The sequence below is a fragment of the Protopterus annectens genome, chromosome 2.part0, assembly GCF_019279795.1.
Source record: "Protopterus annectens isolate FY-2018-M chromosome 2.part0, PAN1.0, whole genome shotgun sequence".
Taxonomy (NCBI): domain Eukaryota; kingdom Metazoa; phylum Chordata; order Ceratodontiformes; family Protopteridae; genus Protopterus; species Protopterus annectens.
This window is the reverse complement of record NC_056728.1, coordinates 861,015,342-861,022,333: the sequence shown is the minus strand read 5'-3', so window position 1 is coordinate 861,022,333 and position 6,992 is coordinate 861,015,342. Positions and strand designations below refer to the sequence as shown.

General features: G+C 36.6%; 1 protein-coding gene across 1 annotated transcript in view; it reads right to left on the bottom strand.

The window, feature by feature from the left end:
* Window positions 1-705, bottom strand: part of JAK2 (Janus kinase 2) — a 2,444,284-nt gene extending 2,443,579 nt beyond the window's left edge. Inside the window, exon 1 of the mRNA XM_044060357.1 lies at window positions 255-705. The gene's annotated coding sequence lies outside the window, so the exon portion shown is untranslated. The remainder of the gene's footprint in view (window positions 1-254) is intronic.
* Between the last annotated feature and the right edge of the window lie 6,287 nt (window positions 706-6,992).

Here is a 6,992-nt window from a genome sequence, read left to right as displayed (position 1 = left end):
AAGTTCTGCAACAGGGCAAAGTAAACGGTCCAAAACAAGGGAAATGTTTTGATAATAACGGTTAGGACAACTAATGTAAAGCTTACATACAACCTTAAAATTTTGAGCAACTACAACTTACGTTCGGTTCCCTATATCAAACAGGTTGACACGCCACGTTTACTTACTAATAAAAATATAACGCAGTGACTCAAAACACTAGTGCTGTAAAACAAAGTTAAGAAGGGATCACAGACTGTTTACAGGTTACGTACCAGAGTGTGCAGAGGGCTGTCAAACTCGTTACATGCAGGCCTACAATGCTGCCACTTCACACTTGAGGGCCCTTTAAGTTAAACCCATCCCTCCCGTGTCATACAGGTATAGAGAGCATTGGTATGTTATACAGAACTCGTCACTTATTCCCTCAAGTTCAACGACATAAGTAACGTATCCAAGAGTAAGATAAAGCAGTTATAACCAGCAGCCTGACAGTCACTTGAACAGCAAATTATCCCTGGCTGCTTCTCATTAAGACAAAACTTTGATGCCTACATACACCGCCACGGTGACTTCACAACAGTAGCCAAAGATGCGCAGCTCCACAATACTCCCAACAACCAAATTGTCACAAACAGTTCCTCTTCTCTCTTGCATCCGGCGACAGGGCGGGGTTTTCGGCGGAAATGATGTCTGAGAGGCAGGTTGAAGCGCGTTGTTTCTTGTTTGTTTTTCCCTTTTCATTATTTAGTAATGTTAATTTGCTTGTTAGGTTATAACATGGTATTGGAAGTATATTACGATTTGGTTGTTTGTTTTTCCGTTCTTAACTATTTTTGAAGTAATTGTCAATGTCATTTGTGTCAGTAGGTTTGCGTGATTTTTTTTGCACTTCTATTTATGTTTAAAGAGTGCGAAAATTTTTATTTTAGTTACAGTTGTATAGAGGCCGTTGACTTTAGAACCGAATGTGGCTGGACGTGTTTATTTAAAGCTGTCATCCTTTTGCTTCGTAAATTGTAAATTAATGTAAAAAGTGGTATCTGATTGCCCTGAATCAGCGTTAGGTTTAGTAATCGTATTAGAAAAAATTAAAATTTGCAAAGTAAATGTAGTGTTGTACGTCCCTTGTTTTGCAGCATCAAATAAGGCAATCTTACATGTTAAGACGTCGATTTTGCTTGTGATAAGATAGGTATGAGTGGAATTGACCGGCCGACAAAGTTAGAATGAACGACGGCATGTAGTCATTAAATTGGAATTAATCCTCATCTGTATTAAATATGTTATTTAATTTATGTGCCCACAGGCGAACTGTTCAAAGCCGATTCTGTTATAGCTCCCAAATGCTTAATGCCAGAATAAGTGACAAAACCAGAAATAATCAGGATCACTTTAAAATATTAGTACTGTTAAGAAGTTAACAGAATTGCAATACAAATACAAAATACTAATGCTGATAAAATAATTTGAATAAAGCTAGGCCACACAAGTTATTCTGATGAAGTCCTGATGATTTGTTGAATAAAAGCAAACGTTGGCACCTGGTGGTGTTTTTCTTCTTTTTTTAATTTTATTTTTGTCATGTGATATTTTTTACTTAACGATTAATTATATTGATCAACGGAAATGCATACTGATCAAGGTTAAAAGAGGATAGTGATCAGAGAAAAAACGGATCACTGTCTTTTGCAAATGATTACGATCACTTTTTGTAGTCCCCCATAATTAACATAACTAAATTTTTTTCAACAATTTATTTCACCACTAATGCAGTGCAAGAATCTTCATCCCCTTATGTGCCCTCTAGGCTCTTATGCAGCTACCTTTCACTTATCTGAAATTTCAGTAAACTAGACCAAGTTCCTATTTCTTAAACTCAACAGTTCAGGGTCTAAGTCCTCCAAACCTCATCCCACCTTCCTAAGACTTGCCAAGGAAATTAATTAAATAAATCCCTTACTTAATATCTTCAACTTTTGTGCCCCTCGGGCACTAACCCACCAGCATTCAAGCACACAGTTATAACTTCTCTTTACCTAAAGTCACTTTTATCAATGGGCTGAAGGATTATAGACCCATTTCTACCATGGGTGATAATGGAGAACACTAGACTGAAACTGTGATTTTGTGTGATGTTGGAGTGTTATGGCAGAAGCATAGTGGTCTGCACATATGCTGCTGTTGTAACATTTTAAATCACAGTTGCAAAGACACTTTTTCTGTCAAGTGTTCTCCAGGTCCTTCCTTATTATAGCAGCCTTTAGCGATATAGTACCTTAAGTAGGGCGATTCATTTAGTTTCATGTGAGTGTTTTACTGCGAATTGCAGTGATCCTCAGTGCAGTTGAGATTCCGTGGCAGTGGTCCTGCAGATTGTACCAGGCAACTTGCTCTAGCAGATATCGCCTCCTGTAGTTAAGTGTGGTTGTGATGTAGGGAAAGAGATGGATGGGAACCTCAAGTTACGTAGCATGTTTGTGTGCTGCTGTTGTTGCACACACTGTATTCTCACACAGCCATGAACTGCGCACTTAGGCAAAGGAGATGGCTGCTTGCACACTGCTGGATTGAAAGTCAGCCTTTCCTCAGGTCTACATGTAATATGTGTCGATAATTCCAATTAATAAATGCAAAAGTACAAATGCAGTCACATCTTTATGTTAGCTGGTAAGGAAATACACCCAACCTGCAAAAGTTCATTTTAAGTTTGGGTACCAAACCAGGTGAGCAAAGCGGGTGGAGCGCACCTTATTTGTTAGGCAGAATGTTTCCTCAACGTAGCAGTTTCACCAAGGCCATTTTGAATTTTGTCAAGGCCGCTATATTAAGGAAGTACCATTCTTCATTATCGCTGGTATTTGAGTACTTGTTATTGTCATAAAGTATTTCTTTTTTCATTATAGCCTACACCTTTCATCATTCTGTATCTATGTCGAAACTACCATGTAATTGTGACTCTGGTCAGTAAGGAAGTATCTGAGGCCAGTTTCAGTTAAGGGAACAACTGAAAATGAAGTACTGTAAGAGAGCACCTCTTTCAGACTTAGATAAATGGATATTGGTCCTTCTTTCAAAATTTACTGAAACTGCCTTAAGGTTAGGGAGTTCACTTCTGAAAGGCACATCACAACTGAAGTGTTGTATGATGTGGGACTTGCATTAAAAAATAAAAGTTTAGGAGGTTGGTACAGTATGTTAGATGGCATTAGTGCTTCCCTTGAAAATGCCATTTATGAGGTCTCTGCTGCTTGCAGTACTGTCACTTCCCTTCTGTAGGGAAATGGTCAGTATTTTAAAATTTTTATTAGTACAACACAGTAACTTACATCTGTAATGGAGAACACTGGCCTGAGCATAACTTGTGTTCATATTCATTGATGTGAATTACGCTCAGTCCAGTGTTCTCCATTATCGCTTTACCCTGTGCCCTGTTTTCATTAAGGGTGGGGAAGTTCACTTCCAGAAGGCACATCACAACTCAAGTGTTGTTTAATGTGGAACTTGCATTAACAATAAGCATCCAGGAGGCTGGTACAATATGTTATATGGAGTTAGTGCTTCCCTTTGCAAATGCCATTTTATGAGGTCTCTGCCACTTGCAGTGCTGTCAGTTCCTTTCTGTAAGGAAATGGTGTTTTAAAGGCCACGCTTTTTATTTATTAGTACAACACAGTACTCTACAGTTATAATAGGAAACAGTGGCCTGGGCATAACTCACGTTTGTATTCGGAGACCTAACTTACACTCAGTCCTCTTGTCTCCATTATTGCCGTACCCTGTGCTCTCTTTCCAAAATATTTGAAAAAAGTTTTATACAAACATTTGCTTAAGCACATTGACATATATGGCTTATTATATGATGCACAGTGTGGCTTACCCAATGCCTTCAGTACCTTTACTGCTCTGGTAATGGCCACTGATACTATTTTATTGCATCTTGAATGAGAGATGTATTACTGCAGGTCTGTTTGTTGACATAAGGGCCTTTGAAACAGTCAACCATACCCTTTTTCTCAGCAAACTCAATATGGTTTTGCAGCTATGTAAAATACAGAACCTTCCGAGTCCATAAACTTAATGGCAGGTGTACTGCAAACATCTATGCTAGGTTCTTTCCCTTCATTAATGATCCCCCCTAGAATTACAGAATCATAAATTAATAATGTGTGCAGATGATATGCTGCTCCTGCAGTCATGTACTAGCCACTCTGACTTGTAAACTAAGTTACAGGACTGTTTCACTCCATTATACCCCTTGTGCATTTTTAGCAAGCTACTAATTAATCTTAAGAAAACCAGTGTCGTGGTCTTTGCTTCCTTCAAAAATACCTACTATTTTTCCTATTCTTTTAACATATCTTATTGGGGAACATAATAACCTAATGTCACTGAACATAAATAGCTAGGCCTTATACTTGACTCTACCATTTCTTTTACCACACATACAGATTTTGTAACTAACAAAATCCTTGCCCAGTTAGAACTATGCTAGGTCAGTCACCTTTCCCCCACTGTTCCCAGAGCCATTAGTAAAAATATTTTAGTATCAATTTGAATATGGCCTCCCTTTTCTTGTTATGCATTCAGCCCACAATATTCACAGAATACAGACTGCTGAGAATAAAATCTGTAGATTCACTTAATTAGCAGATCTCCTGGATTCACCACTGCAATTTGCTAAAAAAATACAGTTCTTTCAGTGCTTCATAGTGACACGCTTTTCTAAGTATTCTTAATTTACAAGGTTGTAAAATATGGTCACTGTCTATTTTAAGAATGAAACTACCTTTACAAGATAACCCTTAAGTACTCAGAAGTATACAGGGCAACAATTTCTATCTAGTAAGCCCTCCATTTAAAATTGCTTCAGGTGAGAAATCCTTCTTTAAACTTGGATCTGCTACCTGCCTACTGTCATCAAATATATAGAAACCATTAAAAGATTCAGCAATACACTTAGAGCATTTCTTTAACAAATCCACCTACGGTTACCACCATGACAATGGTTAGGTAACTTATCATCCCTTTTCTTGAATAATGAAATACATTTAAGAAACTTTTCTCAGCCTCTTAATGTGTCATCTTATATACACATATTTCATGTGTGTAGTACTTTATGTATTGTATGTATGATTCCATGCATATTTTTGCTTACATTTTGTGTTGGTCTCTCAATGCACTCTGACTCTGTCAGTCCACTGAGACTGTATCTTTTAATCTTACCCTATCAGCATTGAAATTTGCCTTTATGTTCATGTACCCATTCTATATATAATATTGTTGAAAGACTGTGCTTTATTTTCTGCGCTTTGAACTTAACTTATGGCTGAAAAGCATCAATAGACCAGTCCATTTACTCTGTAAACAAATAGAAAATAAACTGTAATAGATTAGCCAAAGGAAATAAAATAGATGAACTGAACACCAGTTGGATAAGACAGCAGTAAATAAAAAACTTCATCCATTAAAGATCAAACTGGTCTATTAATAGTATGTGATAAATGGGAAGATTAAATTTGAAAATTTCCAGCACTTTTGTAATAACCCATGGGAACAAGATAATGGAAATTTCTATTGGATTGAAATTTCACCTCAGTAGATATTAAAATTTAGTGTTTTATCATATAAGTTAGTTTGGATTCAATAAATAGTGGTAAAAAGGTAACTTTCCAAGCCCAAATGACCTTCTCTAGAAATGTTTCACATTTTTTGTAGGTTTTTTTATTTATTTTCTGACAAATATAAATTTCACAACTATCCTTTCTAATGTTATGCTTCAGTTCATTACAGAAACTCATTTAATACTCAGAAAAGAGGGTAAACTAGAATATCGTGCATAACAATGCTTCCTCACTTTTCTATGTAGGTGCAATCATAAATAAATGGTCAACACAGTTAATACAAAATTCGTTAATAAGTTGTCTTGTAGCTCTTAATTCAAGATTAGTTGAGAAGGTGACCCTATATCATACATACATATTTAGTATGGATTTGTATGAGACAGAAGGATGTCCCAAGTTGCCACCCTACTTCAGTTAAGAATATATGTCATTAGGAATCTGAAAACCTTAAAAACCTCAGCTTTGGCCGGCTAAGAACTAGCTGTATTCAACTGGACGTATAAGAGAATTTAAGTACCTTTATCTGCACTTTTTTTTTCCAAAAATACAGTATTTAAATTGATTTTAACTGTGTTGCAGGAATATTAACTGAACTGGAAGTTAGTCAGTGTTTGCTGAATTTTATTATTTGCTAGTAATTACAGATGTGGGGGTAGCCACATTCTTTGATTTCCTGTCCTTGCCTATTTAAGTGGTACAGTGTGAAATATTTTCTGCTTAAAAACCTCAGCTTTGGCTGGCTAAGAACTAGCTGTATTCAACTGGACGTATAAGAGAATTTAAGTACCTTTATCTGCACTTTTTTTCCAAAAATACAGTATTTAAATTGATTTTAACTGTGTTGCAGGAATATTAACTGAACTGGAAGTTTTGACTCTGCTCTTCAGTTAGTCCCACCCACCCTCCCTGTTTTTGTTTTGGTGTTAATCTTAGTGGCCTTGAAACTGCCCGCCCCTCTTGTAAATTTGTGTTTGGATACTCCTTCTGGGCCCATCTCATTTGCTCACTCAACTGAGTGCAGTGAGATCATATTCTGATTTCAGGCACTCCTACTGTGTACAAAGAGAGCATCTGGGAAACAGAAAAAAAATTAAACTTGTTTCCTGCCTTTCCTGTTAAGTGGTATAGACTATTTGTAGGCTTCTGAGCTCCCAAGCCCTTCTGTGTTGGAGGGAAGCCTTCTAGCTTAGTTTTTTTTTTCTTATAACTAGCCAGTTTTCTAGTTTCAGCACTCAAATCTGTTTCTTTGATCTCAGCACTTGTTCAGAAAAAAAAATTCATCTGCTTTTACTGTACTTGTGTTTCTACCTACTTTATTTTACTTTTGCATCATCTTAAACGTACTCAATTGTATTTTGTAAATGCTTGGTATAACTTATTCTAAGCCTT